General features: G+C 37.3%; 1 protein-coding gene across 1 annotated transcript in view; it reads right to left on the bottom strand.

Moving 5' to 3' along the window:
* The window catches only part of LOC149571701 (uncharacterized), a 319,697-nt gene that overhangs the window by 106,578 nt on the left and 188,109 nt on the right, over positions 1 to 25,010 (bottom strand). The window lies entirely within an intron of this gene.

The raw sequence follows: 25,010 nt of genomic DNA, 5'->3' as shown, positions 1-25,010 counted from the left end.
CTTTCATTTGCCTAAGTTGTTTAAAGTGTTGAGCAACTTGGTTTTTGCCTCTTCTACTCTCTAGTTAAGAGTATACCCCCAAAACTCAAAAAACAAAATTCATTGCATATCTTGCACTCAAAAAGGAGTTGTACCTTTCAATTCAAGGGTCCTTAATAGATTACTACATTGACGTATTCTGTTGTTAGCATCTTTGTCCTCCATTGGCCATTTGGGCTAGTTAAGAGTAAAAAGATAAGGAGACAAATTGTTAACCAACAATGCAGCAGTAGGCTTTTGAACTGGACCCCTATAATGGAGATACCGATAGCCAGAGAATGCTTGCAGATGGTGCCAAAGTTCTGAAATTAATTCTCCCTAGATAGGGCTCAATATGGATGTTTCTTTCTGACACATAGTATCTTGTCCAACCACTGAATATGTCGCCTTTGAAATGCAAATTCCTCCAGATGTGAATACAATTGAATACGAACTTTAATATTGTCCTCCCAGTCACAAATCAAGCAATAGGTAGACCACCTCCAATTCACAATATTATTTTGAAACTCTTCTGCAAACAATGCTCCTCAACCACAAAAACCATACTCATACGAAACTCGGAAGTCATACACTCAAATCAAACACTTATACTTCAGCAAGGGCAAAGGAAAACAATTTAACAACTTCTTCATAGGCAACAAAAGCATATAATTAATCAAATGCTTTTCCATCATAATGAGTTAATATTTATAATCTACTTTGGCACAAAGTTTCCCAAATGCAGCTTCACTTAAGAAGCTTCCTCAGCATAACATCATTTTATAACATGCCATATAAATAATTTATAAATTTCTTTTAGCTCCCAAAAATGACCTTTTCACCCACATCATAACATTATGACACACGAAGCCACCGTTTCTTGTGCTAGATATCAAGAACTTTCCAACCCTATTCCAATGAGCTATAACGCTAAGGTAGCCAAAGTACAATAGCAGAAAAAGTAACAACTTCAGCATATTTAGATGAATAATTAAAACCATTCAAACATCTTGCAAAAATAACTTAAGAAGCATCAAAATCAAAATCTAACAATAGAGAATTGATCTTGACGAAGAAAGATGCTGAATGAACCAAATGGGGTGACTTACTATATATAGAAACTCCCTCCAAAAATTCCTAGAGCCCAAACCAAAAGCTTGAAATGAAAAATGAGAGCATCACTCAACTCCTCTAACTCAACCGAGCTCATTGGAACCAACTGTTGACTTATTATAAATAGTAAGTCTCTCAAAATGAAGCTAAAGCTCACCGTAGGCTGCTCGAAATCCTATAAACCCAAAAGTGAGACTCAAATCCCAATGTTTGCTCACGAGGGTCATGATGATGAACTAACCAAGCCAACTTTACGAACCTAGTAAAAATAGGGACATTACAATCCTCCTTCCCTAAGATTGGTTGTCCCCAAGCAATCCTAGAGATAATTTGTACACCACAGTCCACCTCAATCCTAAGAGTGAAATTGTGCAAGATCTCTGATGCACAAAAATGGATCTTGTAGCATTACCACCCAAATAATGAACATCAATGATGAGATTTCCTGAAAACCAAATGCAGATGCTAATGGAGAAAACAACTCATCAAAACGCAACCCAAACAAAACACCAACTCTATCAACACTTGAGTCCCCATCAAACTGACACTCACACCTAATAACACTGTGAAGCCGGTAACAACTATAGATACCTTAAACACTACTATCAACTCCAACCTCTAGTAAGTTGTCCCAGGTGTGTCAGTACTGCAAGTAGTATAACTTGCAATTGTCGATCCCATCAATAAAAGATGGTTCTAACCCATCCTATAATGGATGGTATGAAACTAGAACCAACCAACACCAACGTGAAATCAATCCTCCACTAGTGGGTCAAAAGAAAAATGATGAGTGCACCCCATTATTAAATGCCAATCCAATCTTTGTCAATGGCTCATTAGTACCAAACCAGAATTTAGGAGATGATTCAAACCTTTGACTCTGCACATCTACCTAGTCGGGCAGGATCTTGGGTAACCCTCTTAGCAAACCAAGCCACAAAATCCCTACTGGGAAGCATTGTAGCCAAGGTCTCGACAATCTTCCTCACCAATTGTTGTATAGCACAAGACCCCGAATGAAAGTAACCTTAGCTACTCTGTATGAATCCTCCTGCAAATCTAAACTCTCAAGTAAATACTCGATGAATGACTCAATGAATTAGAAATTATATGTGTAAGTGTCAACTTGCTCCCCCGCAATCCACAGGTGATCCCTTCGAAAATGTGGCACAACAGGAATCACACCACAGTCCTCCACTAATGCTCTATAATGTCCCCATTTCTACCAGGTCTACTTAGTTGATCGAGTTAGCTCATCATAGCAACCCTAGTGAGTTGACAGGGTGTTTTGGGGGTCTCAATTGTGGACTTACTATTTTTATTAAGTCTATTATTGGCAATTGCTATTATTGGCAATTGCTATTTTTGGCAATACAATGTGGTTGGGCAGTTGGTCATCACCTGCAATTAATCGGGTTAATAATTGTATGACCTCTTATTTATTTATTAATCATTGAGTTGCATTATTATAATAATGTTTATATTATTATAATAATGACTATAAGAGATATTTCTAAAAAAAACGAGTTGGAAAGTTTCTAGTGTTGAGTTCTTTTGGGAAACTTCCACAATTTCTCAAATGGAGTTTTAAGGAAACTTTGGCCAAGGAAGGCTTATAAATGAGAGCTCATTTCATTGGGAAAGCACATTTGATTAAATATTTTTTGTTGTGCCTTTGTGGCTTTTTCCTGATTTCTGACCTGTAAGCCCTTGTTGAAGTATAAGGGTCTCGCCTAAGAAGTTCTTGGCAATTGTGCTTAAGTATATAATTGGCCAACATTTTCCTACTGTATTTCTGTAGCTAAGGAGAAGGACCTTGAATTATATATATTTTGCGCATATCATCTAGCTAGGGTTCTGAAGAATTTCTGGGTTCTTTTTATTGACATTTGTGCTAAGGTATACATCTGTTAAATCTCATGTTGTGATTATTGTGGTTAAGGAGACAATGATTGAAGAGTATTAGTTGATTTTGGAGTACGACACTTAGCATTCAAAATGAGTTTGTTTGTTAAGACTGTTGGCAACAATTGTGACTTGGATACACGTGTGGCATTGGGTTCAGCTGAGAACCGCATATCATTAGCAAATCGTGTTGGGCGTTAGCTATGGCCTGCAAGGCATTATTCTTCCTTTTTGTCATCAAGTGTGCAGCTCACAGCTTCAAACTAAACACTAGAAGTCTTTCCTTTTGTTGGCTCTTGACAATTACGATGTAACAAGGGACTTCAGCGTTGGATGTCGAGCCTAGGTGAGGCATGGAAGTTGGGTACTAACAAAAGGATACTAACAAATGGTTGCTGCATACTGGACGTCACTCCCCTAGATAGGGTCTGCGGTTGTGTTACAGTAAATCAATTTTTTCAGTAATTAAGACTTGGACTTTCAGATTCTGCAGGGCGAATTCTAATAGCAATGGATTAGTTTGGGATTGGTGACGTGTATCTCCTTGGTGTAACCAATCAACAATTGTGGCTTGCATATTAAAATCCAATTAGCACGCTAATAGTACATATAGAGGGCCGGTTAAAGATCAAGAAATACGAATCAGGTTCTATTTACTCAATTCAATTGTTTGGGTATGAATTTGAAATGCATTGTACTTGACCCTTGAATAAGAAATAACTTTGAGCCTAAATTTTGTATTCTTTCTCCCTACTTTCATATCATTCTTTCAAAAACAATAAAATACAAGATATCAAAGTTGCTTTCATTCGAAATTTAGTTTTAGACAACATAAAATATACTTGCATTTCCATTTACTTCACTAAAGAGTGGTTTGTCAAGTGTTTGACAAAATGCCAACAATCTGATTTGTGAGAAAAGTTGGTGAAATCAGGGTTGCTCAAGTTATTGCCAAGTGAGGGATTTTACATGGTCTCACCTCTTCTGTACCTACTGCACTGATATCCTACACAGATGTTACTACCACATCAACACGTCCCTCATCCCCAACCCTAGAAGCAAACTCACCACCAACCACAATATGCATTAGAACAAGGTTTAGGGCTAGTGTTGACTATACCCAATCTAACTCCACGGTAACCTCATCCAACCATGACTGTGACTCTTGAAGAGCCAACTGAGTACGCTAAAGAGAGTCCACAATCACCTCAAGCTCATGTGTGAGCTCAACCACCTCCTATTTCCCTAACAATGCCTCATAATAGGTGCTACCCCACTCCATGAGGTAAGCCCTATCAATAACTAACTATGAATAATTATGCTTCAAGATCCTGACAGCCTCTTGAAGTTCATGAACCTTTGTTATAGAAATTCTACTATCACCGTGCTCATTTGATGTCATGTCCCCTTTCTAGCGACATGATTTCTACAGTAGATTTGTCTATCATCGACTCTCGTAGGCAAATGATTTTGGAGAGAGAGTCATCTTGTTGATCAGTTGGTCGTATATTGCCCTTGGAGAGTTGTAGATGAGCCTACATTCGGTCGAGTTGGGCCTACATGTTATAATTTTTAGTTGAGATTGCACTTTTATTTTATAAAGTTATTTTATAATAAAGTGCATTATAAGATTCTATAAAAGATGTTTCTAGAAGATTCTTAGTGACTTCTTAGAAAAGTTAATAAATTGAGGGTTGGGGCATCCATTTGCACAGGCGCATTTGAGGATTCTACTTCTATTCATATTGGAGCAATTTGTAGTCATTTGGTCTGCAAATTTTCATTAGATCTTTGGGAACGAAAACTCCCTTGGATTTGCATAACTGAGGAAGTGAAATATCTTTTGAAGGGTTGCTCATTGGAGATGGTATTTAGCCATTTCATGGTGGATTAATCTGAGAATTGATTTTGAGGGTTTGAAACTGATTGCAAAAGGGTTTGGAATTCATCATCTCATTGGAGAATCAGTTTGGCAAAATTTGGAGATCAATCAGTGCATTTTTCTGAGAAGTCCATGCCAGGGCCTGGACTCACATTTTCACTCATAACTTCACATTCTGTTGGTGTTTGAATTTATGCATTGGTGGGGTTATATATTAACCCTAGGCGTTTCAAAACATACCATTTTCGGCACCCAATACTAAGCAAACTATTCTATAGTAGGGTCGTACATGACAGTACAATACCAGGGCCCGGGTCAGAAGTTTTGCTCATATCTCACAAACTATTCAGAGATTAATTTTATGCCTTTAGGAGATCATCTAACAACCCTAGGCATCCCTATTTGGGGTATTTTCAGCAATCATTACTTTGCATAAATTTCAGTACAGGTATCGTACTGTACGGCCTGTACCAGGGCGTTGTACGGCAGGGAACAGAGGTGCAGTTTGGGGTGCAGAACTGACATCAATACATCATGCATTTGCCAACAGACAAAGGCAGCGATTTCCAGGTTCTTGGTGTTTGATTTGGATGTCAAAAATAGTATGAAATTGCATATGTTCAGTCCTTGTCATAATAGTCTAGTATATGCCTTGAATCAGTCACTGTTATTCATCATTTTCAATTGGATTGTTCTAGTTAAAGAGTATTGTGAGAACTTGCCATTACCATAGTGCATTGTATTGAAATCTGAAATTGTCATAGTCGTAACAGTCCATTATACTCTCAGAATTCAGTCATTTGAATCAGTCCTTAATAGCATTTTGTAATCAGATTTTCTGAATATTGTTATTGGTACTATTATTGTCAGTTGTATTTCATTGCATATTGGTATTGTTATATCAATTATACCTTGTGGATTTGTTTCTCAACAATTATAACTTTGAAACACTACATTTCAAACAAACAATTAGTTGCATGCCAAGTGTTTGACGGATTGTCACAGTTCAACATTGGGGGTTTTAGTGGCCTTTATAGTAAGGGTCTTTACATTTGAAATAGGAGCACCACAGTCATATGAGGCCAACATTTGATGAATCACATCATAATGCTCAAAAGATGAAGAGATGTCACCATCACTTACTTTCAACTCATTAGCCACATGATGCCTTTGTGACCCTTGCCTGCTATGCAAGCTCTTCGCCTCACTAACTACACTGTGATAGGAATCTGAATTTGAACTACTCACCTCCTGTGCACTATTGTCCTTGCACACATCTGCAATGGACATACAATTATTCGGTACCTCTTCTAACTCCTTATTTGAAGAAGTGGAAGCTCTAGCTATATCAATCTCCTCGCATGACTCTGCTTCCTCCTCAACAAAAAGGAGAATCTAGAATCCATCCAAAACCTCCTTGGAGTCATCGACTATCATCTAGCAAGGTAAATCAAACCCATAGCATCCCCAAATGGATCATCAAAGGTGACCATACTATCAGTATCCTTGTCACTAATAGAGCCTCAATTGTTGTCACCTGACTCTGCACACATCACTCTATGCAGGCTATGAATCAATAGCGCTAGAGCATAAACTAACATTTGGTGACTCTATATTGAAACCCAGATCACTAATATCATAGTTGGATAGCTCCATGCTCTCCTCTATCCCACCTAAGAAAGATGTTGCCACCCACTCAAGAGTAACGCTACGATGACAAACATACAAATCACCAATAACAATCCCCTCCTTGAGAGATTCTAAACAATCAGTGGTAACAACTACATCAACTGTCTCTGCACTAACCGCAACAACGACTCTAGGAGCCTCAATCACTACAACTCTATGCTGCTATACACCAATGGCATTGGCACATCTACCTGTCTCTGTGTGGATTATTTATCATCAAGACTATTGATAAGTCTAGCGAGTGTTGTACTAAATACTGGTACATTTGCATCATAGACACCTGTTGAGGAAAACTCAACCTTCCTTCCCTGCATCCTCGGTGCAGGCTAAAAGAAGAAATAGTTAATTCTGTAACTTTGATCTCATACTGATCTGATTTTACAAATCGTACTGATCATGTAATGCATGTATATCCTCATTTGGATTTGCCTCTTTAATATGTCTTAGATTGTTAAACTTATCAACGACCTTCTTAGGAGCATGAATTAATGTTTCTTTACATGATTGTTGTTAGTATATTCACTAACAAATTATGTTAACTAGGAGACATCGATCTTGGAGTATACTAAGTAAGTTATATACAAGGGTCGACCTAGGAAGAGACATGTCCTTTCTAAGGACATGCCTCTTGGGTGCATTATAAATATAAGGTTAGAATGAGGTTAGAGAACACACAATACAGAATAAAGTTTTCTTCTCTACATTGCTGCCTTATACGAATTATTGCAGAGTACGAACATTTCTAGAACATTTCTAGAATTGAGATTATACCAATGAATAGACTTCATATAAGTCTGATATAGAAGATCATCTTCAGCAACCAACTAAGAAGGTATTATTTCAATCTAATTTATAGCGGAAATTGCAGAAAATTTACATTGTATCAGAGCTCTGGTAGTCAAACCTAGGCTCTACAAATTGACAATCAGATTTACATATCTAGCAACATCCTTCTGCATTCAATGGCTAGCACAATCAAACCCAAAGATTGGTTTGATGGAAAGGAACACTTTGTTGCTTGGTAGTTCAGAATTATGATGATTCTTGAACACAATGATGTGAAACAATTTCTTGATAAAGAATCCAACCTATAAAATTGTTTGGAGTAAAGGAAGCAAGAAAGCCATGCAAATCATATTAGATGGAGTCAAAAATAATATAGTACCTATGCTCATGAAACATCAAACAACATTTCATATTATGAATACATTACTAAATGCATATGAGGTTAACAATGCAACTAGAACCCTTGCACTAAAAAGAAAACTGAATCATATACAGATAAAGAAGGGTGAATCTATGAATTCATACTGCCTAAGGGTGGCTAGCCTAAGAGATGAATTCCAAGCATAGGGACCATAATTGAAGACAAAGAGTTAACACTTATGGCTATAGATGGGTTACCGGATTCGTGCGAAACATTCTCACAAGGAATAAGTGATAGAGACAATCTTCCAATCTTTATTAGACTAAAAGGATATTGCCTTAAGAGGAATCTAGGAAACTTAAGGAGGAAATTTTTAAAAAGAAGATAAAGAACTTCATGTTCTCAACACAAATTCCTATAAAAGTAAGTAGAAGTAGTTCAACAAGGGTAATCAGAGAAATGAAAAACCTAAGAAAGATTTATCCAAAATAAAATGCTTCAAATTTGAAAAGTTTGGACACTATAGATCTAATTTCCCTGAGAATACAAAGTAGCAAGTAACCTATACAAACATTGCCAAGAAAGAAGAAATCTATGATCTTGAGAATCGTGTATTGTATTCTGCACTATCAAATTAAGTATCAAGCAAAGCATGGGTAATTGATAGTGGATCATCTCAACACATTAAAAGATACAAAGAAGAACTAGATTCTACATCAAAGGAAGTTGATGGCGAAGTTACCATTGGTGATAATTCCTCGCATAGAGTCAAAGGGATTGGAAATTCCAACTTGAAACTAAAGTCAGGTATTTCTCTACATCTCCAAAGAGTACTCTATGTACCAAGAATAAAAAAGAATCTAATTTTTGTTACAACACTTGAAGATGATGGCTATAATTTTGCATTCGTGGATAGTAAAGTAATGACCTGGTCTAAGAACACTTCATTTAAGAAATCAAAGTTGATTGGTCGTAGAAAGAGATTCTTATATGGATAAAATATAGAACCTAGTCAACCCATTCAAGCCTTAATTAATGAAGCTCCTGATATAAACGAAATATAGCACAGAAGGTTATGACATCTAAATTTCAAAGCCTAATCAACTATGAAGAAGATGGTTACTAGTCTACCTGAGTTGAATAAAGATCATTCAAGCATATGCAAAGTATGTGCCATGGGTGAGAACATCAAAAGTCCATTTCACGATAGCACTAGAAAAACTAACAATGTTTTGGAATTAATACACTCAAATTTATGTGGACCTATGTCAGTTCGTTCTCTTGGAGGATTCTGGTACTATATACTTTTTATAGATGACTTCTCTAGTCAACCTTGGATTTACTTCTTAAAATCTAAAGAATCAAAAGAAATCCTTAAGAGATTTAAAGAATTCAAAACCTTAACTAAAAACTTATCAGGACACAAAATTAAAACTCTTAGGACTGATAATGGAGGGGAATACACTTCAGATTTGTTTAAAGAGTTTTGTGAAGAAGCAAGAATTAAGTGGGAGTATATTGTTCCTTATAACCCAAAACAAAATAGGGTAGCAAAAAGAAAGAATAGAACAATTATACAAGCAGCAAGAGCTATGATATTTGATCAAAATTTAAAATATTATCTTTGGGCAAAAGCCTCTTGTAGTGTTATCTATATTCAAAACAGAAGTCGTCACTCCTACCTTAGAGATAAAACTCCTAAAGAAGTCTTTACTAACGCTAAACCTAATATCAATCATCTTAGGATTTTTGGGTGTCCAGTATATATACTTGTTCCAAAAGAAAAGAGAACTAAGTTAGAACCTTCCAGGAGGACAGGTATTTTCTTCAGGTATAGTGAAACATCTAAAGCATGTAGGATTTTCATACCTGGTTAGAAAAAGAATTGAACTTAGTAGGGATGTAATATTTGAAGAAGATTTAGCATTCACAAGAGCCCTAAGTTCTAGAGATCCCTCTCCCTTACCTAGTTCTAAAGAAAATACTAAATCTAAGTTTCAGAGGGAGAACATTGAAAAAATTGAAGATGAAATTCAAAATCTTAATCTTGAGGAAACTCAAAATCCAAAGAAATGACCACTTTGGGCTATTAAGAAAATTGAGGAAGCGCAAGACTTCGCTGCACCATGTGGAACCTTCAAAGAAAGCAAAAGACCCAAAGTACTTTCTAGTTATGCTGCAAATATGAGTGACTTATCTAAATCAGAACCAACCAATGTTTCAAAAGCTATTAAACATATAGCTTGGAAGGATGCTATGACAGAAGAATACCAATCCATTATTAAGAATGATGTTTGAGAAATTGTTCCAAGACCTGAAGGAAAATCCATTGTTTCTTCTAAGTGGATATTTAAAATCAAGCATGTTGCTCACAGTAGCATTTTGAAATATAAAGCCAAATTCATAGCCAGGGGATTCTCTTAAAAAAAGGGAATTGATTATGAAGAAACCTTTGCTCCTGTTGCCTGATACACCTGTGTAAGAGCAATCCTAGCTATTGCAGCATCGATGGGATGGACAGTACATCAGATGGATGTAAAAACAACATTTCTAAATGTAAAGATTATAGAAGAGGTATTTTTGGAACAACCTGAAGGATTTGAAACTCATAACCCTAAAGTTTTTGTTTGCAGGCCCAAGAAAGCTCTCTATGGGCTTAAATAGGCTCCAACGGCATTATATGAAAGAATTGATAAGTATCTCACCAGTTTAGGAATCGCAAAGAATGAAGCTGATCCAAATCTCTATTACAAAAAGGATAAAGATGATATGATAATTTAGATACTATATGTTGATGATTTACTAATAACAATTGATGATCATCTTACAAATCAATGCAAGAAAGATCTAATTAGAGAATTTGAAATGAAATATTTAGGACTCCTTCATTACTTCCTAGGACTGGAAGTATGGTAGAACTCTAATAGTGTCATACTTAATCAAGGAAAGTATACACTAGACATCTTGAAGAGATTTGGAATGTGGAACTGCAAATTTATGTCTTCTCCTATGGAGACTAATCTTCAAGTAGTTGCAGTCAAACACATCATGAGATACTTACAAAGCACTCTTAATCTTGGGCTCAATTAGGAGAAAGTTGACTTGGACTTACATGGGTACACAGACTCAAATTGGGCTGGAAGTGCTACTAATAGAAAAAGCACTTCAGGACTTTGTTTTAGTTTAGGCTCAACAATGATATCTTGGATATGCAGAAAGTCGACATCAGTAGCACAGAGTTCCAGAGAAGCTAAATACATTGCCATAGTAATGGCCTCTCGGGAAGCAGTTTGGCTCAAAAAGTTACTTGTGGGATTATTTGATCAACCCATAAATCCTACTATTATTCGTTGTGATAATCAAAGTTCCATCAAGCTTTTTGTGAATCCAATTTTTCATGACAAGTCCAAGCATATTAAAATTCCTTACCATTATGTAAGAGATATGGTAGATAGGAATACTGTAAAATTAGAATGCATTTGCACTGTAGATCAGATAGCAAATAATCTTACCAAACCTCTCTCTCGAGTGAAGAAAGATCACTTCAGGAAAAGACTTGGTATGGTTGAATTGTAATACATTTGTGTTCTTTAATTATTAATAATTTTAAATTAGAATTATTATTGTCGAGCTATTGACTATTATGTGCTTCACCATGTATATTCATTATTTAAGAGGTGACGATCTTTGAGATAATGAACACTTGTATAAAAGACAATATGAGAGATGACAATCTCCTAGATAATGTGTTGAATGGTAGAGAACTACTATCAGATCTAGATGAATTCAAGATCATGTTGTGATGTAGACATTTCTATGCCTATGAGTCACAACTTGAATAAAGAAAAAATTTAATCATTCTTCGGATTTTATCCTATGTTTTGGTAGATCTTAACTCAGGATCAAGTTGTAATGTGGGACTGCCAATACCTATGAGTCACAACTTGGATAAAAGAAGAATTCAATCATTCTCCATATTTTATATTGTATATTGCATTCCATGCAATACTGTTGTCACAAGTATAAGTGATAGGTCATATCATAGGTATAGTAATATGACATAGTATCACATGTTCAATGATACCACATGCTTAGAAGATTCAGATAGATAGAGTATCAATCTATGCTTATTCATCTTAATTGATGATGCTAGATATGTTATCTATCAGAATGAATATCAAGTTAATAGGGAGTGTTAATTATGTTACTTCGATCTCATATTGATCAGATTTTACTGATTGTACAGATCATGTAATGCATGCATATCCTCATTGGATTTGCCTCTTTAATATGTCTTAGATTGGTAACCTTATTGGCAACCTTCCTGGGAGCATTTATTAATATTTCTTTGCATGATTGTTGTTAGTATATTTACTATCAAATTATGTTAACTAGGAGATGCCAACCTCATTGTATAATAACTAAGTTATATATAAGGGCCGACCTAGGAAGAGACATGTCCTTTCTAAGGACATGCCTCTTGGGTGCATTATAAATATAAGTTTAGAATGAGGTTAGAGAACACACAATACAAAATAAAGTTTACTGCTCTACATTACTACCTTATATGAATTATCGCAGAATAAGAACAATTCTAAAATTTAGATTATACAATTGAAGGCACTTCATATAAGTTTGATATAGAAGATCATCTTCAACAAGCAACTAAGAAGGTATTATTTCAATCTGATTTATAGCAGAATTTGCAGAAAATTTATAGAAACCATGTATCTCGCTTCCTAGCCCACTACTGCCGAATCCAACAGTCTTTCTGCCAACCTCTGGTGATGAAGCTTAAGTTTCTCCATGTAATGTCCCCGCTTTTTTATTAGGTTCGAATGCTGTAACTTGCAACCATTTGTCAGTACAATATCGAGAACTGTATATAAAACATATAAGCACTATTGGATTTAAGTAAATACTGATCTAAATACAACCCAAGCTACCCTTCCTAATCCTTCACAAGAGATCCTTGCTCCAATCACCTAACCCTCTGGTGAGGCTTTTATCTCGATTAGGTAATTATCATACAAAGAGCTTCTCCCTTAGGCCTCTTTGGGATCTCTAGTAACACTACTTGGTATAGATCCCACCTCTACCAAGTCTGTTATTCCTAACATATGCATATGCTTGACCACTACAATATATTACCTCTGAGAGATTCTCAACGAATCTCTCTCTAGGATTCCCTTTAAGGAATCTAACACACACTCTTGAATGCCCTCTATTCACTGAGTTCCCTTGACATTCAATTAAATGATCTCTACTAAGCTCTTACTCGTTTTTTTGTATAAGATATCCAATCCACCCATATCCAAGGGAATTGTCTGTTAGCATTCAAACTATTGATCTCTAATATTCCAATTTATCTTACCCTTAATGTTTCTTTTATTATTTGCGAATCAGTCTTCCATATGTATATATATATATGTCTCTATTGTCTAGCGGATTCTTGAGGTAATCTGAGGTTATCCCAACTTCCTTACTATCTTGGCCCAATCCCTTCTCAGTATGCTTATAATGGTGACAAGAATTTCTAAAAATACGATGCAATTTGCAAAGTTTAGCTCGTGCTCCTAGCCTCGATTGCTATTTACGATGTCTAGATTGCTAAGGGCTACATTGTGATGTCTGCATTTGTAGCTTCTCCAAAAATAGATATGTCACATATGGTTTGAATGTCTACCTTGCATATATCCCCTAAATGTGTGAATAATCTATCTTCATTGCTTGTATATTAGTTGGTGTTGGTCGTACTTGATAACCTCGATGCTTGTATTGCCTCTATCCTTAATTACCAAAACATATGTCGAGGTCCCTTTGTTCTGTATCATTATGGCATCCTACTTACAAATTTGTGGTTGATTGCTGAATATTCACCTTTTGTTGACTATTGCGTTCGTATGGTTTGAAGTTCTTCATGTTGGGAGGATTCACGTGTTTGCCCACTTTGCATACCCATCTCCTTCAATTGCTTATCTACCAATACCATACATCGTACAACTCTCGGGAATCCGCCGTACGACCTTGTTTGCATCCACTGTACAACACTATTTTCATCCACCATACGGCCTAACCTTATGGCCATTGTGTCGCTCCTTCCTCCTCCGTACAACCATTGAGTTCCCCCTCGTACAGTCTTTCCACTGTACGGAATCCACTGTCCACTATACAAGTGACTACACGCCGTACAGCCTCCCCATCCTTGGTGTACGATCGGCTGCCATCTTCACACCATCACTTCATACAATCACATAGACACCGTACGACCTCAAGTTGGCATCCAAACATCAACTCCAATCTTACTCTACTGCCCTCCAGAATCGTAAAGAGTCATTGCGTGGGTTAGAACACTACATCCACTACATCAACTATAGGCAGATTATCAACTCACTTATTGCTCCAATATTATTGACATAATGCTCCAACAAATGTTATTTAAACCTGTTGCTACAGTGGCACAAACAGTACTACATGAATAGTGTCGTGTGAAGAGTGTCATGTGAACAGTACCCACGTAAATAGTGTTGCTACAGTATTTTGTCTTTCGAACAGTCCAATATCTGCATAAAATCATTCCCTCAAAGAAGAATAAGCGTCAAATGAGTAATGAAGAAGATATGAACAAACATCAAATCTGTCTGTACCTAGAAATGCACCCAATCTACCTAATAATGAAGCTGATAACAATGGATTTCAAAGGCCAAACCCCAAGGGAATGACACCTAGAATGTAACAAGAGAGGATAGACGTCCTCTAATGACAAGAACGGTTCTGTAACTCACACATCAATTTTCTTCTCATATTCAACCTTGCCGGATGAAGCCACCAATGCTCCCTTTTATTCTTTCTGCAAGAGTTGACTCAACTCTCATGAGCAATGTGGGATAAAAGATGTGCAATATAAAACATATTAAAATATTCACTTATGTCTCCCTTAGGCACCCTTTTGATTTGCACACATCCCAATAAGATTTAATATTAAAGTAACACTTAAATATTTTACAGCTAAAATATATGTTACTTTAATGATACTTTAGGCATTAAAATATATAAGTTATCAGACTCTGAACAACACGAGTGATAGCTCATCAGAAAGCTCTTGCCGAAGAGTATCAAATTCAATCACCAAAACTAACCTCCCTATGTCCTGCTGACTTACTAAAAATAGTAAGTATGCCTGAGACTAAGCAAATTAATTCCGTTTTGGCCCAAGATGGAGATAACTCGGCCAAAACACTCTAGGATCCCTTTAAACCCTTCGTTAGCCCTCAAGAGCATGTAGAACTAGGCTAACGCACACACACTTGGTCAACTACTAAAGTGGGGACATTACAGATAATTTGTTGGCCTCCTACTTTGTATCCCTTCAGGTCTTCAACAGCTGTTGGATTCTGAATTCTAGAAACACCTTAGTAGCTTGAGCTTACCTTCTTCCTAGAACTGTTCTAACTACTGTTACTCTCGATCCAATTTTGTTCTCCTCGTACTCACATCTACTTCGTCACTTTGCTTTGTGAGATATGTTGATCAACTTCATGCTGGAACTTCAAATATGGGACTTATTCCCATTAGCATCTATATGTCTAGCCACCACCCGTCTTGTTAGTTGGGAGTTCTATAATCTTTGTACAACATAGCTTCATTCATCAGATGACATTTACCACATTTTTGCTACCCCAAACAGCCCCTTGCTGCTTTTTTTTCCTTACCTCATAATTGGATGGGTTTGGTTGCATCGTTTAGTAGCCTTGATAAATCTTTGGAGTCGTGTATCCTATTCAATCCTGACAAGACATGACTATAGACAATGCCAGCTGGGCTTGCATTCTCTTGTATTTCTTCTTCAAACTGGTCTCCTAGGAGGCTCACAGTGATTCAGTTCTCCCCAATTCAAATTACCTTGGGCATTCCTTATAATATCAATAATAGAAAAAATTTTGAGAATTCTACGCTTCTCCAACAACAGTTATTATTTTCTCAAGATTATTCTCTTGTCTCTTTGCCTCATTCCTTTATACATGGGGTTTATGTCAATACTTCATAGACCTGGCATTGACATTTATTTCAATGTTGAAAATAGTAACTTCCTCGACAAAACTTTGAATTACAGACGTCCAAACAATCCTACACAATAAATTTGTTCCTCCTTTTTTTTTCTTCTCCCCTCACCTACCTATTCTGAGCATATCCTCCACACTGCAAATAGAAACTGATCCAACGAGATTGTGATTTTCAGAAGTCGAGCCAGTTCCTGCAAAAATCAGAACTTTATATTCATCTCCATTTTCTCTGCCAAAATTTCTTCCCCATTCCTTAACGATAATCTTTTGTTTCATCTCCTTTCCCAAAAGTAACTAATCCAGATCTTCTAGCATTGTTTTCCTCCATGTAACTCCTCATTTTGTCTTTATCACCCCTTTTTTCAAAAGAACATATATTAATATGTGCTAGAATATAATTTCTTCAAATTATATAAAGAATATATATATATATATATATATATATATATATATATATATATATATATGTTTTTATATTTATTAAATACTCAAGGAAGTATTTAGTAATATTTTTTCTTTTAAACTCAAAGACCAAGAGGGGACATTATAGTTTGTTTGATCAAAATGTATTTATTACACCATAAGATAAGATAAGATAAGATAATGATATTAATGTCCAACAAAAGACCAAAAAGAGGTCTATGGGACTGCAAAATTACAAAAATGAGGCTAACACCAGCAAGAACACACAAAGGTGTTTGAAAGAAACAAGATAAAACTAAAACAACCACCAAAGAAGAGAGACAGAAAGAACACTAAGAGAAACTAGGCATCTTTCCTAGGCGAAGAGAAATCAGTCACAGAATGTTGTCTCTAGCTACTCGCAAAGGAGTGTTGCTGGTGCAAATAACCGGAATGGGATCTGACACATCTGGAAGGCCCGGTAGATCTACTAGAGCTAGAAGGCCTTTTCACATCACGCAAAGGAGATGATGGTGTAAAGAAGGTAGTGATAAGCTGAGTGGACAAGTGCCAGTAAGGAAGCAATGATTGGATCGTGCTATCACGAAGCATAGTGGCCTCACAAAGATAAAGTGCAAGACATCGCTCATCATAGTAGGTGAAGAACTCATAGAGAAGCACTCCCAAAATAGATAGAAAAATCTCCCTTTGATCTCGTAATAAATAGGGCATCGGAAAAGGAAATCAGCCTCAGGCTCCACATCCCCTAAAGTGCAAATCTTACAGAGCCGCTCCACCCTATCAATATGGTGATCAGTCTGAGCCCGAAGATGGTGAGAGCCAACTCTGAAAACCCAAAGAGATGCACAGGGCATGAGACCACTACCGAGACAGGTAGCTAGGTCAGACAATAATCCCATCAGAAATATCCAAAAAAGTGCTCCGCGTAAAAGGACATCTATAGGTGTAACCCTCCAGGAGGGTTAACCCAAGTAGTGGCAAAGTATCGTCTATAAATGTCAAGTCAGACATGCTCATTCAACTCCTGACGAGAGGGGAGAAGATGAGCCGAGGCATCCAATGAGAACTAAAAAGGGGGGAGATGATCAATGTCAATCCCAATCAAACCCAGCAAAGAAAGAGCCTGTGCATACCAATAACGTGCACGAGAACCAGACTCAGCACTCACAGTAGAGACAGATGAGCAATAAGCTAAATAGGAGTAACAGTCACGACCAACAGCATTGTCCACAAAACCCCGAAGTCGGTGGAGGAACCAAACCAAATCAAAAATAGCCACAAGACTGAAAGGATGAACACCAAACTTAGCAAGAATGGTACTCTAAGAAGTGAACCTAAGAAGAGAAGGGCCCCAAACCACAGACCCATAAAGAATAGTCAGCCGCACAAGAGAATCAAAAAGACATAACTTGGACGAGGCATCCTGAAAATGATGTTTGAAACATTGTTTCTCAAGTAGAGCAAGAGAACCCATACCCTTATTGACTCTGGGTTGAATAGCTGGTCTCATACTGAAACATGAACAAGAAAATATAACCCTTAGATACGTGTAAGATGAAGTGGTCTCAATCTCCTGGCCTTGGAAAACATAATGAAGATGAGAAGTCTTTAAACAATTAAAGACTATGACCCGAGTCTTACCCAGGTTAACCACAAGCTGTCGCTGATTACAACAAGAAGCTAAGACACCAAGAAGTCTTTGTAATCTGTCTGGAGAGGAAGCAAGGAGAGCCACATAGTCCGCAAAAACGAGGATGGAGATCAGAACATGGTGAAGATAGCAGCCATCCTCAGGGAGCGAAGACTTCAAGAGGAAGTCCTCAAGCTCATCAATATATAACTTGAACAAAGTAGGGGAGAGAGGGCATCCCTTCTTAACCCCAAAGGTACTATGAATCGGATCCGAGAATCTCTCAGGAGTCTTGAATCTACCAACAACAGTCTCATAAAGTCTCATAATAGCAGTATGCAACATATCAGATATACCAACCTCTCTAAGTCTCTCAAACAGAGCCACCCTAGGAACAGAATCGAAAGCTTTGCAAAAGTCAACAAAGCAATAGTAGACCTTCTCCATCTGTGTCTGGCCTCCTCAATAATAGCCCGTAAGGTGAAGATGTCATCCATAGTCTAATAATCTACCCGAAAACCAGCTTGACCTCTAGCCCTACAACCTATCCTATCAAGCTCCTCAGAGAGCATAGCATTAAGTGTTGTCGCATATAGTTTGGTAAACGTGTGCCCAATCATGATGGTTCTGTAGTTCCCCGGATCAAAGATAGGGCCGGTCTTATTAATAGGATAAATCAGATCCCTAGACCAAGAGGTCGGAAACCCAGAGTGGATCACTTTGTTAAAAGGAATAGAGAGATAGGGATCCAGAACTGAAGCACTGAACTTGAAAAGCTCAGCCTGGAAACCCTCCTCATCAGCAGCTCTACTATGCTTCATGGATCTGATGGCCTCATAAATGTGGGAAGGGGTGAAACAGCGGGAAAAAAGAGGCAAAGAGGGGTGGATAGAAGGCTGCCCAAGAATGTCATAAAGAGCCATAGTGTGCAAGGTAAGAGTGCGGAAGTTGAGGGTGGAGGGTAGAGGAGAACTATGGGGGAAAAGAGTGTGCCAAAAGAGTTGGGGGTTGCAGATCAGAGTGAAGCAAAGGGATTTGCACTTAGAAGCAGCGAAGGAACGCTTCTTACTCAAAAGAAAGCGGAGATAGGATGAGCAGATGTGGGCAAAGTCAGTAGAGCGAGCCTCAAAAGCGGAACACATAAAACAATGGGAAGATTTGAAATCCAAATCAAACCATTGGTTCATGGGGCAATGCTTACGACGTTTGCTGCGAAGGAGCAAAGGAGGACGATGAAGAATAGAAAGGATGGCAAACTCATGGATAGTAGATGCAAGCAAGTCAAACATGGAGGAGGCCTCGCACGAGTCTAAGAAGCACAAAGGGTTAAGGAGTCTTGAAAGATGAGCGGAATAGAGCTCATAATAACCGTCAAGAAAATGGAAGCGAATGAGCGAGTGAGTAGTGGTAGATGAAAGATGAGGTGACTAGAGGGGGGGTGAAGGAAGAAGAGGGGCAAGGCAAATATGGATACTGAGGAGAGCATGGTCCGCCAAAGGAAGGCACAAGATGGTGAAGCTTCAAATGTAGGAGATGAGGGAGGCACAGACAAGAACACAATCAACGACACTAGTACCCCCACAATGAGGCCAACAAGTAAAGGACTCTGATCCGAGAAAGCAAGAAAGGCCGTTTAAGATCACAAAGCCGCAACAAATGTTTGTCATACACTGATAACAGCCCAAGAGCATCCTCAGAATATCGTTGAAGCCCTAAAGAAGTGGGATCAATCTCCATGGAGTGAGTAGAATCTGAACTACGATGTTACATCCCAATTTTTGACCTAGCTTGAAATATAGATGTTGAAGTTCACATGAAGTCAGTTGGCAATTTAATTTGATATAATCTGGCGAAATGGTAAGATAGTTAGTTGTTAGGATTTCAAGTGAAGATGGCATGCCGGTTATTCATTAATCGCAGGGAATAATGACTGATGTGATGATTTATAATTTATAATTTAATTATAGAGGAATTCCTTGCAGGGTGCTTGTCGAAGGGGTGGAAGCATTGTCAGAAAAGAATTAGGCAAGGCATCACCATCACTGAGCAGATGGGTAAAAAACCTAACCAATATACATCTACTGGACTTGCATGAGTTATTTAATAATTTAATTAATAAATTAAGTTTAAATATAAAACGTACCTTAAAGGACTTTTATTTTTCGTCATATTATTTTAATAATAATTTATATACGTGCATTTAATTAATAAAATGATTTTTGGTACCATTATAATTTAATAATTAATAAAATAATTGTTGCTTGTACTTATAAGATTTTAATAACATTAGAATTATAATAAAATTATTATAATTCTCGAAGTATAACTTTCCAACTCTATTCTCCCAATTTAATATTATTTGTTTTTAAATGATAACACTTGACATTATTGATCGATTTAAACATTTGGCAATTTGAGTTTTAAATTTTAATCTTTCCAACTTCTTTTTCTTATTTTTAAATTTGAATTTTTGTGATGTATTTGTATAGTCATCTTGGGAATTCGAAGGGCTTTCTTATAAATCAATGGGAGCCGGAAAGTCATTGTTCATCTCTTATGAAAGCCGTGGAATATGATCTTGTAACCGAAGGAAGCCAAAAGGTATGGCCGTAACTTTAAAATAAAACCATCAATGTAACTCGGCATAAAAGGGGGCGTAATCGACTTTCTTTCATACATCAACTTTCATCGATTTCCTTGCTAGTAATATTCTATAGATACGTTTTTAATAACTTTCCTCCTTGGTAAAAGATAATATATGTTAGCTTTGTCATATCTGGCACCAATGCTCGATTCCATATTTCCTTTGTTTTACTTTTCCTTCTGAATACATCCTTGCCCTGCTACGGTGTTGATAGCACCCAGTTTGTATTTATTTTGTATTTTGACCCAAGAGCAGCTATAGATAGTTCAAAAGGAGATGACTGGAAATAAGAGAAGGCACTTCGATTGCAGTACTGTGGGTGTGTCATGTAAGGAGACATGCTTATTTCTTCCATTCTTACTATGCTTAACAGAGCTGACTGTGAGTTATTTTTAAAAGTTCCAAGTTCCAGATTTTGTTTTAAGCATGCCACCTTCAATATGTTTCAGACCAATTAAAGACTTCTTAGAGTCAGTCCCTACATTTTTTGTGCCATGTAATTAGGCAGGGACCTGATTTAAATTCAATCTCCCTGTCCAATAAATGTTTTGAATTAGTCGTATGTCTCAAAGAATAGATTGCAACCAGGATTAATAATCTTTATGAATAACCTCTGAATTTCTTCATAAAACCTTTATTTCTATTCTTTTCAAAATAAGTTTTTATGACTGATAACTGTAATGAGAGCACCAAGAGATCACCCAGCTAAATCCCTGATTGAGGTGATGAAGGTGTGGGTTATGCAAATAAAATTCCAAACGCAAGCTGTGCATGAGAAATCCTATAATTGAATTGTGCATATGAATTCCTTGTTTCATCTGATTTGTAAATAATAGTTGAAGCCGTATGCCATAGAACAATTTTAATCGTGAAAGATCAAACCGACTACCATGATGATTTGAGTCTGAATCAATTTATATTTATAATAGAAGATGTCATAAGACAGTAAATCGTACTTGGATGGCCTTTCCTTCATAGGCAAATTCAACATTCAAATTTGAATTAATGATTGATACTAAGATAAGTCAATGGACCAAAGTACCAATGTAAATCACCAAGCTAAGAGTCAGATTAGGGTAATTAGGTACATGTCATATCAGTAAAGACTAAATGTTCAGGCACCAAAGAAATCACCAGCCTAATGGCTTGATTATGGTGAGGAGGTGTAGATGAACTTGTGAAAAAGAAATGCAAGAATGAAATCAATAATCTATGCATTCATATATAAACAAACTAATATTTATTAGCTCATGCATATTCCTGATATGGTGATCTCTTGTTGCCAAGTAGTATGTCGTGTTATATATCATGATGCACAATGGATTGAATGATGTTCCCTATCAATTCCGGGTAGGGAGGGCCTTTCTCGTTAGAAATCATGTGGGGATATATTGTGGTCCAAGGTTGGGTGGTAAAGCCCCTAACAATGTTTCACCTCTCTCAAGCTGTCGGATATGCGTTAGAGAGAGATAAGCCATGCATTCAATTGTTTATCAGAAACAGGTATTATCATTTTTGTTTATGAGAAGGTAAGATTTAATTGAAGTATTTCATTGTTATCATCATTTTACTTTCATATAAATGAATATTGAATATAAGTATTTATCTGATCTTGAGATATAGTCACAGATAAGCAATCGAAGGAAAAGAAATCCAAAGCCCTAATTGATTGTGTGATAGCTGGAACCTTAATTGATACAGTGGTATTGGAAGCCCTAACTGAATCCGTGGTATCGAAACCCCTAGTTGAATCCATGGTCGCGAAAGCCCTAAATTGAATTCGTCGTCGCGAAAACCCTAGATAGAATCCGTTGTCGCGGATGCCCTAATTGAATTTCATGGCCATGAAAGCCCTAAGTGGTAAAGCGGTATCAAAAGCCCTAAATAAACCAATGGTAATTGATGCCCTAATTGGTAAGATGATATGTGATGCCCTAATTTAAATTATAGTTGTAATCATCAAATGATTTTTGAGATAGCAGTCGATTTGAGAAATTGTTATAGTGTATTTGTGGACTAACCCGAGTGGTTGCAAAAGCATACTTATATGATTTTCAGTCTCAATTTTTCAAGGTATGTGATTTCAATTTCTGAAGTAATTTCATTAAAAGGTATTTCAAGTATTTAGTTAAGAAGTTTTATTTAACTGACTTTAACGGTAATCTTCTTCACATGAACATGAATGATGTAACTGCCTTCTTATGATATCGAAGTTATAACTCTATTTTATGTTTATGTTAGATGTTAATTTAGACCCGAAAAATCCAGTTGTTACATGCAATCATAAAGTGGAGTCTGGAGTACTCTAGTTCTCACATTGAAATCCCTAAGAATAATAATGTCCTCTAAAGCAGAAAACTGAGAAATCGTCTCGCAAAGGTCGATAAAAGGGTCTCCATCATCGGTACCATGAATAGCATAGTGAGAGGAAGACGGTGGAAAATAACAAGATGCCAAATAAAGCTCTCTCTAATGGTGACACTTACGATCAATGCAGACACACATAAATTTGGCAAACAAATCTGAGTGTACAATAGAAGTGCCTCTGAAAATCTCTTCCTTAATCAAATAGGCTACACCACTAGAGCCTCATACCCCACCAGAAGCACAAACCTCCTCACGACAAATAGATAACCATTGATAACTAGTAATATCCAGAAGAGGATGCATAGGACTCTCATGAGTCTCGATAATGACAAGAATATCCACAGATCCCAAAGCATCACATAGAAGACCAGGTAATGACCATAACGATCCATTATAGTTCCAGCAGTTAACAAGAAGGGAGCAAGTGGGGGTCTCCCTCTTGTCCGACTGCTGGTGGGACTGTCATTTGGCCTTTGGGGGCCTATCTCTCTTCCCAACCACTAGGGGGAATCTCTAATAATTGCTTTCAAATTCTTGATAACTGTCCATTTGCTAGCCCACCTCGCCTCTAAAACAATACCGCGAGCATGTTTCAGCTCTGCAACCTGAGCCTTCGTGAGATCTTCATCTAAGAAAATCTTGGAAGGGAGAGAATAATTTCCTCTTAGCACGGAGAGCCCGAAGCCTATCAACAAGTAAGAAAAATATAATGAATAGAATGTCACTATGTCCAAACAAGCACATATCTAACGTGATATCCGTAAGACCAAGATGATCACAGAGGAAAGAGCGTCCATCAGCAAGAGGATCTGAGGTAGAGGGGAGTCCACGAATGCGCAGATTGAGCTCACGAACCCGTCTCATTCTCTCATCCTCAATCTTACCTTGTAGCATTTTGTCAATACTAGCCAAAGGTGTGGAATCTGAGCTACTACAAAGGGAGGCCCAAGACTTGACTTTCATTTCAGTTTTAGACACAAGAGAAGAGTGTTTAGCTGCCATAACAGATTGTTGTTCTTTGATTGTATCAAGTCCCTCCAGCTGTGCAATAATGGAAATAATATTGGTTTACAGGCCCACTGTCTCAGTGGTGAAAGTATCTGAGAAGGTTTGGAACCGAGCCGAATTGGAGACTGTGACACTCAAGTTCAGAGATGGTAACCGTTAGGAAGGTAACCTGCTCTCTCAGTTGCAAATTATCTAATTCCAGTTTAGAAATCCTGTCACATAACCTTTGATACGTGAGGAGTTGCTGGCCATGGGTTGAATCACTACTGTCTGCCATATCCGAGCAGAAAAACCACAGCCCAGTAAGCAAATAAATGCAAAAGAGGAACCCCGAAACCCACTGAAGACTGTCAGAGAAGCATGCAAAACACAGTAACCCTACAAAGAAACCTGCACACGGAAGAGAGGAGCAGAGAGGGCACAATCACGGCCAGAAAATGCAGAGCACCCACTCATCACAAACAAAGCAGCAACAAACACAGATAGAAAGTCACAGGCGGAGCAACCACTGATAGCAATCGCCGGCATTAATGGAAACAGAAACCAGGGATAACCTATCTTACACAGAAACACCAAGCTCCAGTCGCATATCCCGTCGCAATAGTCGCAAATCAAACGCGTGAACAATAAAGACAGTCAATGCGGAAGGCAACACACACCAATAAAATAATGGTATCCCGTCAAACACACAGCAGGAGAGAGGAAGAAAAGTAACCCGACCACCAGCAAAATGCGACCACTAAAAACGAAAGCAAAGTGCCTTCAAACGACGACCACCGGCAGCAAACACCATGAATTTGCAGACCATAATGAAATGCTAACAATTTTCAGATTTTGAAATTATCATTCAGATTGATTTTGATACCATCATATATAAGCACGAGTGTTCAACTGTAAAAGAAACTTAATGATTAATATCTAGATATATTTTAAAATTTAAGTATTCCTTTTACATGAATTGTCTTCTTCAGACAGACTTCAAATTTTTGCTCCTCACTTTAAGATCTTGATGCACTACTCAGTGAATCATAGAAATAAAATAAAGTAGGCTCGTCAAAAAGAATCTACAAACTGACATGAAGGAACACAAAATTATTAGCCTTCAAACTACAAGAAGGGCC

The sequence above is a fragment of the Cupressus sempervirens genome, chromosome 2, assembly GCF_028749045.1.
Source record: "Cupressus sempervirens isolate cs-2001-9-10 chromosome 2, ASM2874904v1, whole genome shotgun sequence".
Taxonomy (NCBI): domain Eukaryota; kingdom Viridiplantae; phylum Streptophyta; class Pinopsida; order Cupressales; family Cupressaceae; genus Cupressus; species Cupressus sempervirens.
This window is presented reverse-complemented; position numbering and strand designations above follow the sequence as displayed.